Below are 12,500 nucleotides of genomic sequence, written 5' to 3' on the forward strand. Positions count from 1 at the left end.
ATGTAGGGTTAAGAAGGCACACTGTCTGCTCCTCCATGTAGGGTTAAGAAGGCACACCGTCTGCTCCTCCATGTAGGGTTAAGAAGGCACACTGTCTGCTCCTCCATGTAGGGTTAAGAAGGCACACCGTCTGCTCCTCCATGTAGGGTTAAGAAGGCACACTGTCTGCTCCTCCATGTAGGGTTAAGAAGGCACACTGTCTGCTCCTCCGCGCCACCGTGGATCTGACGTTCCAAACCTGTCGGTCCATCGGGATGTTGCAAGTGCCCATCCTAAAGTAAATAATTGGCAAAACTCTGTGATTTTTAATATGATTATATTTTTCGTTCGTTCCTCCCGTCCGTCCGTCCGTCCGTCCTTCCTTCCTCCTTCCTTCCTCCTTCCTTCCTTCCTTCCTTCCTTCCTTCCTTCCTTCCTTCCTTCTTCCTTCTAGTCTCAAGTTGGTGTTGGCTAGACCCTGATGATATATTCAGTAACATCAAGAACCCATGCAGTTCATAAAAGTGCCTATACCAGTCACAGCTATTCTAATTCTAAAGCTATAGTAGAAAGAAACTACAGCCCTCCCCATCCCCAGACAGCTAGCATGCGCTAAAGTGGAAGCCATCGGTCTGGAATTGCATTAATAAAACATTGCTGCGACGATCTTTTTTGATTTTCACATGCGGGCCCTGATCAGAAAAGGGCTGGGAGTGAAGCGTCGACTGCCAGAGCAGTCATGATTTGTGAGGGCGAAGGCACGAGGCAAACGGCATGGAGATGGATCAGATGTTTAGTCCCGCGTGGGGATGAGATGCCCTCTGGCATCGTTCTGAGCACAACCTCCGGGTTATTGACAGGAATAAATGAAGGCTATGCACTACTGCGCTTGTTTTCTTAAAGGAGAATTCCATACTAAAAGGCTTTCTTACCTTTCTTTGTAGTTGTTACGTCCCCATCAAAGAGGTCCAGGTGTTATTTTGTGCAAAAGCTCCTTATTGGCTCCTTATTGGGGAAATAGCCAATAAGAAGATTTTGCACAAAATAACACCATTAACTCTTTGATGGGGACGTAACAACTACAAAGAAAGGTAAGAAAGCCTTTTAGTATGGAATTCTCCTTTAACCCATGAAGGGCGATTCTACAAACGAGGGACATATTATGAGAGATTTGTTGAGTTAGGAAAAACTAAATTATTATTTATTTTCCAAAATTGTTCAATAATGGCAGATGTATATACAAGCTCACTCGTGACACGTTGTGAGCAGCTTGTACATCAGCTAAATGACAAAGAGGCTTTCCAGCCTTTGATTGGTTAAACAAAGTAAAGGAATGGCACAGTTGTTCGCCCGAGAAATGACTTTATTTCTATTGTTTACTCACTGTGACATTGTTTACTCAATGTCTCGAGCACATTGTCCTTTAGACAGGCCTTTGCAACATAGTTCTGTATTTTTTTTTGATTGATTGAAATATTTATTAACAGTGTAGAATTACAGTACATTTCAAGCACAAACTCAATACAGAGACTGTTAACTGTGAGTGGACGACCCAATTAAGCATTACACTTGTTTACAACAGGGTCCACATTGTTCAATTCATCAAAACATATAGAGACAAATAGACAAATAATAGACAAATAGACACTTCTATGTAGTTAAAGAACAGAACAGGAATATAATATTTTACCAGTGCCGTTTGTTCTGTCTTCTTTTTCTTTGCTTTATTCTTATTTTTATTCTTATTATTAATATTAATATTACTATTGTTACTATTGACATGTTTTGTTTTATGGTTGTGAAGCACTTTGTGACTATGATGTCTGTGAAATGTGCTCTATATAAATAAAATGTACTTAACTAATGTACTTACTCGTATTCAAGATATTGCACACTGAGGAAACCATAGAAACTTCTGCTTTCACGTACATCTGTCCTAATTTGATGAGGAAGTACTATGTCGCTGCTTAGCAGACATGTACGGAGCCCTGGAGTGGCCATGGTGAGAAAAATAATTTATCTGGAGCGGTGGAGATATTATCTGGAGCGGTGGAGATATTATCTGGAGCGGTGGAGATATTATCTGGAGCGGTGGAGATATTATCTGGAGCGGTGGAGATATTATCTGGAGCGGTGGAGAGATATTATCTGGAGCGGTGGAGATATTATCTGGAGCGGTGGAGATATTATCTGGAGCGGTGGAGATATTATCTGGAGCGGTGGAGATATTATCTGGAGCGGTGGAGATATTATCTGGAGCGGTGGAGATATTATCTGGAGCGGTGGAGATAAATTATTTTAAATTTTTTGATACATTATTTCTTGGCTTTTAGGAGGCGTAGTTATACAGACCCTCTGTGGCATTCGTATACATGTAGATCATTGTGTAATAGTTGCCTGACTTGAGACACTGTATTATTTCTCAAGGTCCTACTTCTCTCTTTCACTGTGTTTGTGTGTCTGTGTCTGTGTGTGTGTGTGTGTGTGTGTGTGTGTGTGTGTGTGTGTGTGTGTGTGTGTGTGTGTGTGTGTGTGTGTGTCTCTGTGTCTGTGTGTGTGTGTGTGTGTGTGTGTCTGTGTGTGTGTGTGTGTGTGTGTGTGTGTGTGTGTGTGTGTGTGTGTGTGTGTGCGTGCGCTGGTCCCAGTGGGAGGAGGTGAGCATTATGGATGAGAAGAACATCCCCATCCGGACGTACCAGGTGTGCAACGTGCTGGAGCCCAGCCAGAACAACTGGCTGAGGACGGACTGGATCCCTCGCTCCGGAGCACAGCGCGTCTACGTGGAGGTCAAGTTCACCCTGAGAGACTGCAACAGCCTGCCGGGCGTCACTGGCACCTGCAAGGTACCCTGGCTAGAACCTTACGCACGCACGCACGCACGCATGCATGCACGCACACAGCAGTTCTACAACATGTGACACATTGTGAGCTTGTAGCTTCAGCTTGGCTATTTTCAAATGGCCAACATGTTTATAGGGCTGACATGGTAAATGTATTGTTTTGTAATAATTCATCGAAATCTACAGAGTAACTCCTAACTTAAGTGTTCAAATAATTGTAGTGGGTTAAAAAGTGCAATATTTGGCTCTGAGGTGCAGTGGAGTAGAAGTAAAAGTATTGAAATTGGTAGTACCGGTACTCCAGTAAAGCAAAAAAAAAACCTGAAAAAGAAAACCTGAAAAAGAAAACCTGAAAATGTCACCTATAAGTGCAGTGCTTGAGTAAATGTACTTTCCATTTCCCAAAAGATGACCGTTTTGGATATACGAGGTTATAGCACCCGGAAACCACCATACTCCATGCCCATGAAAGCAGTGTGACTATGGCTGAGTGAGCGAGTGGCTCGGTGGTTCAACACGGTTGCCTCGGTCGGCAGTGACAAGCGTGTGGGTTCGCAACCCCCAAAACCCCACAGAGACAATGTTTTGTGTGGAGTTTGCATGTTGTGGCTTTTGTCCCCCACCAGGGTCTTCCTCCCACACAACCAAAACACACGCACGTTTAGCAACAGAAACACACTCCTGGCTGCCTGTGTCCTTGACTTCAGAGGTGGAGCTGTTATCCCCAAGCAGAGCAGAGCAGTGCTGAACAACATGCTACAAATAGACCAGACTTTTTTTGTGTGGAGTTTGCATGTTCTCCCCGTGTGTCCCTCAGGGGTTTGCTTCCCAAACTTTGTTTTCATGTCAAGGACCCCCACACTGACATTCATCAGCCTGCCGGACCCCCATCGGCACGGCTCCAGCAGTGACTCTCAACCGTTTTCATTTTGAGGACCCCCAGTTTGGCCTGCATTGAGCTACGGATGGCCATTTAACGGCATTTCTATATCTCTGCGACCCCAATTTATATTGAAAAAATCAATGTTAATTTAACTCTGAGAGCGTAGAAATGGACACTGGGCGGGTCCATTTGTACACTCTCAGAGTTACAGTTAGCTGGGGACCCCCTGGAACTCCCTCAAACACCCCTGGAGGTCCCCAGACCCCACTTTGTGAACCACTGCCCTATAGGTACCCTCACCAAAATCCTTGTCTCTATACTGCCTCCCCCTGACCAGCCGGGGCACTCGACGGAGGGGAAAGGAACTGGTTGGAATAGCGTGTTCATTCCATGCGCTACGTCCAGCTGGGGAAACTCCCCTCTGTGAAAAGAAGCGGCATGGACTCCTCGTGCATTGAAGGAAGCATGTGAGGTCAGTCCGTTGCTCTCCCCAGGTTGGCAGGCGGAGTGTAGCGCCCAGGATTAACCAAAGACAAAAAAAAATGGGTAACAAACAGTGTGAGATAAAAATTATAAGAAGAAAGAAAGAAGTTTAGGAACGACTCATTAAGTGACAAATAATTCATCTTGATTCTTCTCTCTCGCTCTCTCTCTCTCTCTGACTCAGTAAAGTTAGCATTGTGGGGAGAATAAAACTCATCGCTTCTTTGTGTATGTGCGCGTGCCTGTGTGCGTGCGTGCGTGCGTGCCTGCGTGCGTGTGTGCGTGCGTGCCTGCCTGCCTGCGTGCCTGTGTGCGTGCCTGCGTGCGTGCGTGCGTGCGTGCGTGCGTGCGTGCCTGCCTGTGTGCGTGCCTGCCTGCCTGCGTGCGTGTGTGCGTGCGTGCCTGCCTGTGTGCGTGCCTGCGTGCGTGCGTGCGTGCGTGCGTGCGTGCGTGCGTGCGTGCCTGCCTGTGTGCGTGCCTGCGTGCCTGCGTGCGTGCGTGCGTGCCTGCCTGCCTGCCTGCCTGCCTGCGTGCGTGCGTGCCTGCCTGCGTGCGTGCGACCTTCCAGGAGACCTTCAACCTGTACTACCACGAGTCCAACGACGACAGAGAGCGCTTCATCAGGGAGAGCAGCTTCATCAAGGTGGACACCGTGGCCGCAGACGAGAGCTTCACTCAGGTACCGTGGCCACCACCGGGGGCAGTGTTTCGCCACGTCCGCTTATTGCATGTGGGGGATGTTTCCATTGTGGTCCTTTGTATAATAATCGGAAATCGGGCAGATATGACCCTGCATTTAAGTAATGTCGATGTTTAACAGAAACGTACCTTTTACGCTCAGATTATATTGTAGTTCCTTTACATATTTCTCCACAGACCTCCGTCTGAAAATATTCTGTGCCTGCCATGGGGACTGCCATACACGTTTTGTGTGTACATTAGTGTGTTACCTTTTTGAACACACTTTCACATGAAAATAGCCTGTGTGTGTGTGTGTGTGTGTGTGTGTGTGTGTGTGTGTGTGTGTGCATGCGTGCGTGTGTGTGTGTGTGTGTGTGCGTGCGTGTGTGCGCGACCTATAGCCTCTTCTTTTGGGCTTGTTTTTGCCGCTCCAAGGAACAGCTTTGTGTGTATTTCCGTTTGAACACGGAATGTCTGTTTGTACCATGTGACCTAGCTACAGGTCAGCTGCAGGTCATCAACAACCTAATTGACACGGGGGGCCCCGTTGTGTTATGCACCACCTGCCCTATAGGGGGTGCCGAGGTACACAACAAAGAAACGGGGGAGACGCAGTTCACCAAAATAAATATATTTTTTTAATCAAGCGAAAATAAGAAATCAAGGAATAAATCATAAATACCCAGATGAGGTGTGGTACTAGTCAGTAGTGTAGTGTGTGTGTGCATGCATGAGTGACGTGTCTGTGAGTGCGTGTTGCATGCACTGACACAATTAGTGCAGATGAGAAGTCAGTTAGAAGAGCTTTGTTAATCCATCAGATCAAAACCACGGAGAGCGTCCTAGATTAGCCCATTCTGACCTGAGATCAGATTCATACGAGGTTTCCACTGGACACACACTGGTCTGATTAACCCATTCTGACCTGAGATCAGATTCTAAAGATGTCAGTCGTTCTTCGATTTTTCAAAAATAGCAGACCTACAAGCTCGTAAGTGGCGCGCTACGAGCTTGTAGATCTGCTATTTTTCAATAGATAAAGCATAACATGATGCTAACACCATAATGGGTTCCCGTTCAGAATGGGTTAGGAGAGACAGGCATTCTTTCTGCAGCGGTGAACTAGGAAGTGAACCGGACCACGCATGAACCAAGAGCCAAGCGTACGGTGGCCTTTGGAGTCCAACTCAAAAATTAAAAAAAGTAAACATTTCAGAATATATTCTTATCCTGTTTGATAGTGTATACACACGTCATTGCAACCCGTCAATTGGATTGCTTATGACGTGTGCACGGGCATGTCGTGTGGACTGAACCAGTTTTAACCAAAGTGTTGAAAAGGGTGCATACGTAGCTGGAGAGGTGCAGAAAGCAAATGAAAATAACAGAACTGGGGCGTCGAGACCCGGGCCCAGGTGCGAGCTGATCATCATTAGCAGCTCTGCTCCCCAATCCTTTTGGACAACAGAGAACACAAATTAGAGCAAAAAGCCAATACGCAATCCCGGACGCATTTAGTGTAAGACTTGTAGTGCCACGCAAATATTATTAAATTAAATTTCAGAATGGTAGACCTGAGGTCCACCATACCGTGGCACATCTATGCATGGAATGTCTATGTTCACAGGCCTCTGTGTGCGGCCTAGAGGGCATCTGAGCATGTGCGGCACTAACAGTCTTACACTAAATGCGTCCGGGAAACCCAGCCATTATCATTAAGAGTGCTCCTACTGTACCATGGTTAACCCCCCTTGTTAACAGTCTCCACCCCGGCAACTGAGATCGTGAAGCATCTCAGGCATGAATGCCAAAACAGGGAGGAACCACAGAGAAGACCCAACATAACATTAGACCAGAATGGCCTCCATGTAACTCTAGCATGGCCTGTCTACCTGTGGAGCTGCCAGAACAAAAACTGTTGATTTCTTTCCACGTTTAGGGGTAGAAATGATGGCATTTTGTGACTCAGGGGTATAGTGCACTTATGCATCCCCTTGTGACTCAGGGCTCTGTCCTTATTCAACCTCACCACGGCCCAAGCAAGTGACTGACTGACCACTCCCTTTGCCACTCATGCAAATTCCGCAGCGCGGGCAAAGGTTTTTGTTATAGCGCTTAAAAAGTCCTGGGTGTTCATTTGAACTGTGGGAAGTGCGCAAATGTAAACCAAATGGACCCGCAAAGGGTCTATCCAGAGTCCAAATGAACACCCAGGGTTTTTACTGTGTTTGTGGGTTGGGTTTTAATGGGAATCACATGGGTGAAATAAACAAAAACAGACCCGGGGAGAGAGCCAGTGAACTGAATGAATTTGAACTAAATCCGTTTTCACTCGGCTGCAGCAGCTCCCCATAAATCAGTGTCATGTTTGAAAGTAGTTCTTAAAGCAGCCGTTTCTATACTGTTCCATTTTATTGTTGCATCGGTTGTTGTTGAGGTTTTTATTTTTTTCCCCTTTTTTGCAATTTAGGGCTTTATTGTGGTGTATTGTATCAGAACAGGATTTTATTTTATTGTATGGTTACAGTTTGAGTAGCTTCTCATTTTACGACCGTGTTTGTTAACGGGAGTTTTTGAAAGTTGTATTTTTTTTATCATTATTTAAATGCAATGCAACAGACAAAGGGACAACTTCAGATGTTTTTCACATTAGTCCATATCTCTAGACAATACGCTGTGAAATGAGAAGAATTCTCCCTAGAACTGCTGAGGAAGCTTCTGTCCGGGGCAGGAATTGAGAGCCATTAGTCACGACTCACGAGTGGAGGAAGTTTCTAGTTGGAAAAAAAAATAAAAAAGAGAAAAGTACTCATTATGCAGCATGTCTCATTTCACAAGTTTTTGTGGCTGCATTTTAGGATGTTCAAAAAGCCGCGAGGAGCTAAACATGAGCGTGAGACACTCTTGACTGTAATGACACACACACACACACACACACACACACACAGGAATCCATTCATCCGTCCGTTCATTCCACAAGCACATTAAGATTACAACAGTTCCCAGCAAACTATTATCTAAGCGTGGATGTTGCTGTACTGTACTTTTTTTTGTTTTACGGTCAACAGAAATGATGGGCTCACCGCCTCTCCGTCCAACAAACCTTCCACGCTCTAGTGCCCGGGGGGGGGCTGGTGGGCTGGTGGGCACTAGAATACCAGTGCAGTGCCCAGTTTGTCAATCAACGTGAAATGGCTTTCGTCAATAATAATAATCTATCTATAAAGTATAAATGCACCACGTATCTGTCTGTCTGTACGTACGTGTGTACGGCTGTAATGCACGTAACTCAAGCACTGTTCGCCCCACCGACTTCAAATTTGACGTGTGCGTTCCACACCCCCACAGGGTCGAGTCGGTCGGACCCACGGTTGTCCAGAACCGCCTCTGGACCGGGCCCCTGCGCAGCCCAGGTCCATGTATGGATCTGGCCTGTTCTGACGTCACAACACTCCATCTTTGGGCATGCCTGACATCGCAACACTCCATGTCTGGGCATGCCTGACATCGCAACACTCCATGTCTGGGCATGCCTGACGCAGAACTCCATATATAGGAAATAGGCATACAGGGACACATATAGACAGATACAGAAATCTCCATATATATTGGCATAAAAGGGGACACAAACAGATGGGTACAACGGGTATTGCATACCCGGTGGGGCATGGATCTCCGACTTCCGACTTACCGACTCAGTGCTCTACAGCCGGGCACCGCTCTAGTTGCGAACGCAGTGAGCACTTACTATGAGACCTAGCAGATCATGTCTGTCTGTCTGTCTGTCTGTCTGTCCGTGTGTCCCCCCTTTGTGCCCATATATGGAGCTGAGTGATTTGTTTGTGATTGATGCAACACACTCCATATTTGGACGTATAGCTGCTGCTCCTTATATGGTTATGGCTAAGTTAAAAACTTAACTTAAAAATAACTTAACTTAACCCAAAGATGTACGAGCTGCGTTCGCTTCCCGCGTCTTACTGGTAGTATCTATAATAAAACACTGTACTGTTTTGACCGAGGCGGAGGCATGTGCTCCCCACACCTCAGTGTAATATTACGGCTTTTGGGCTTTCCTATTAGTGTATAATATGTACGGATTTGTTGCACCTTGTTATTTCACCGTGTTTGGGTGAGATTGGGTCGGGTTTCCAGGTGTTAAACTCCATCGTTTTCTGTTGTCCCCGACCCTGCAGGTGGACGTGGGCGACCGCATCATGAAGCTGAACACGGAGGTGCGCGACGTGAAGGTGGCGGTGGCGCGCAAGGGCTTCTACCTGGCCTTCCAGGACGTGGGCGCCTGCATCGCGCTGGTGTCCGTGCGCGTCTTCTACAAGACCTGCCCGCTGACGGTGCGCAACCTGGCCACCTTCCCCGACACGGTGACGGGCCAGGACACCTCGTCGCTGGTGGAGGTGCGCGGCTCCTGCGTCAACCGCTCGGAGGAGAGGGAGGAGCCTAAGATGTACTGTGGCGCCGACGGCGAGTGGCTGGTCCCCATCGGGGATGTCTCTGCAGCCCGGGGTACGAGGAGGACCGGGCCGGAGCCTGTCAAGGTGAGAGAGCTGAGCTGACACTTTGTTCTGGAGGTTGATGTATATATTTTGTGTCAAATGACCCTTGTCTTGTAGCAGCGATGGTTGAATGAGTGGGAAGAAATGGAGGCAGGCAACAGGTTGTCAGTCTTAAGAACCCTTCAGCTTTATTGACAGGATTCACTCAGTATAACAAGGCAGCAGGCACGGGCTAAAGGCCCCGTGCCCAGGATGTCACATTCGTAGGCCAATCTATGTGAACACAAAAACAGTGGTTCCAACATTGCAGTTTATTCACTTCCAAAGTCCCTCCTCCGGATATACAAACAGGCTCTACGCAGTTTACTCTATGAAGTCACCACAGTTTGCATGTCCTGTGGGTCAGCCTGTGTACTTAATCTGATCCATATTCATCAAGGTCTCAAAAAAGAAAAGAAAAGCCATATCGACTGTCACTATAGCGGCCTGACGGTAAGGCCGACAGAGATGGAAGTGGATGTGAACTTTACTCGGGTATCTATAGTTTGTCGACCTTCCTAGCCCCCGTGCGATTAAAGAAAAAAATGGCCAAAACTTAATCGGAAATCGGCGATTGAAGGAATTTCAAGATGTTTTTTTCCTTTGGAACGGAAGGTTCAGCTCAAAGCTTGTTGGATGCATGACTTTGAGGACATTAAGCGCATAATGACACCATTTTGCATTTGTCGTGTTCACGTCACATCGACCGATTTGATGATTGTATTAGCATGCTTGTGCAGCGCTAAAAGATGAGGTCGTGGTGCCGTGAGTTGTGGTGAGGTTTCTGTGAGCTTGTGGTGAGTTTGAGTGTCCCCAAATCTGATTTGCAAACGCATCGCTTTCCATAATGTTGCTTTTGCTCTTAGTAAAAACATTCCAATCTGAAATAGTTCGGAGGGGGGGGGAAAGAAAGTGATTTTCACTGCCAGTGTGAACAGGCAGTTCACACTGGCCCAGCCTGGAGATAATACGCCAGTGTCAGGACAGGACAGGACAGGACAGGGCGGGGCTCATTATCTGTAACATGACTTCCTCCTTAATGTGATTACAGCGCTCATTGTTAGGTGCTCCATCTGACACTGTCACGCTGCATACCACCACTCTTTAACACGAGAGAGAAGGAAAGAAAGACAGAAACAAACAAAGAAAGAATGAAAGAAAAAATGAAAGAAAGAAAGGGGCATTTCAGATCATTGTTGCCATAGCACAGCTGTTGTCTACGAAAGATATTCCTTTGTTGTTTGTTTTTTCGTTTCTACGCTCGTACAACAATGACGCATCCAGAGCACCTGGAAATGTTTTCTGAAAGCACTTTAGCATTGCATAGAACCCCCCCCCCCCTCACAATGTATCTGGTTGCCATAGAAAGATCCAACCCTCAGCGTAAAAGAGAGAGAAAGCTCTAAATCAGTGATTTTTTTCATTTAATTTCAAGGATCCCCTGTTTGATAATGCATTAGACCACGGATCCACATTTGATATGATTCTGTTATCGTCCCTGGGAGCCTAATCTAATGTATACTGCCAAATCATCAGTGTTCATTTAAGTATAGGGTCCATTTGGTTCCACTTGTACACTCAGTCGGGTCCCTCTAGTCTAGAATCAACGAGAGAATTGCCGAGACAAAAATCTTTATTGAATTTCCCGTTCACAAATAAACTTCAGAGCTTCCCAGAATCTCCAGAGATTGCATCACAGGTTGAATCCCAGATTCTTCAGAATCAGAGTTTTCACGTCAGAGTTCTGCAGCATTTTCACATCACCTTTTGGTGCCCCAGTTTGACTCGACAGGTTCCCTATAGAACCATCTATGGAACCATGTTGCACAGAGACAATAGACCATCTACAAGCTGAAAATGATGTTGTGCTGCAACAGCTAGAGAGCTTCTAGCTATTTTCAGTTATTATCCCAGGATTGGCCTCAATCTGTGAATTCTTCATCTGGTTTGGCAGTATGTGGAAAAGCAGTAGGCTATCAATGTTTCTAAAACATCAATTTATGTTGTCAATTGTCGTGTAGATGGATGCTAGGGTCATTGCTGTGTATATGGATGCTAGATTCATTGATGTGCATATAGTTGGTAGGTTCATTGCTGTTTATATGGATGCTAGGTTCATTGCTGTGTAGATAGATGCTAGGCTCATTGTCGTGTAGACAGATTCTAGGTTCATTGCTGTGTAGACAGATCAGATGCTAGGTTCATTGCTGTGTAGACAGATGCTAGGTTCATTGCTGTGTAGACAGATCAGATGCTAGGTTCATTGCTGTGTAGACATATGCTAGGTTCATTGCTGTGTATATGGATGCTAGGTTCATTGCTGTGTAGACAGATCAGATGCTAGGTTCATTGCTGTGTAGACAGATGCTAGGTTCATTGCCGTGTAGACAGATGCTAGGTTCATTGCTGTGTAGACAGATGCTAGGTTCATTGCTGTGTATATGGATGCTAGGTTCATTGCTGTGTATATGGATGCTAGGTTCATGGTGGCATATCCTATACCTTCTTTGAGGCACTGCATCTTCCTCCGCTGAACCCTACCGTATGTGACTGTTCATTCATCTTGTTGTTTGTTGACCACAGCTCATGTTTACACTGATTATTCTGATCTCACGCATGCAAGTCTCTCTGGATGGGAGCATCTGCTGAATGCCTACGGTGTAATGTGTAATTATGCCGTGCAAGTGGAAAAGTGACAACAGTAGATTCATAGTATTACGTAATTTAACTCTGGCTTTCACTTTGCACCAGGGTATCTGGCACCGTGTGTTTCACTTTGCACCAGGGTACCTGGCACTGTGTATTGTTCTCACCGTGGGCTCCGGCAAAACTGGTTAAAGTAGCATTAAAACCGTTTCATCCACTTTAACCCTATTTGAAAACAGCCGATCAACAAGGCCTGTGTGCGCGCTTAGTGACACATGTTTGCAACGATGTGCTTTATTTTATAGTGTTTGTGGGAGATGTGGGGGTGGGGTGGGGGGGGGATCCGACAGACAAACTGGAGACACTTTTACGTTACTCCCTTCCATCAATCACACACACACACACGCATACCGTACGCACACCCGCCCGCCCACC

General features: G+C 46.3%; 1 pseudogene across 1 annotated transcript in view; it reads left to right on the forward strand.

Moving 5' to 3' along the window:
- The window catches only part of LOC308326309 (ephrin type-A receptor 4-A-like), a 51,936-nt pseudogene that overhangs the window by 6,252 nt on the left and 33,184 nt on the right, over positions 1 to 12,500 (forward strand). The window contains exons 3-5 of the transcript XR_013966225.1: positions 2,625 to 2,822; positions 4,754 to 4,864; positions 9,063 to 9,422. The product of XR_013966225.1 is annotated as an ephrin type-A receptor 4-A-like (transcript). The remainder of the gene's footprint in view (positions 1 to 2,624; positions 2,823 to 4,753; positions 4,865 to 9,062; positions 9,423 to 12,500) is intronic.

This window comes from Protomyctophum bolini (assembly GCF_963924005.1).
Source record: "Protomyctophum bolini genome assembly, chromosome: 12".
Classification (NCBI taxonomy): Eukaryota; Metazoa; Chordata; class Actinopteri; order Myctophiformes; family Myctophidae; genus Protomyctophum; species Protomyctophum bolini.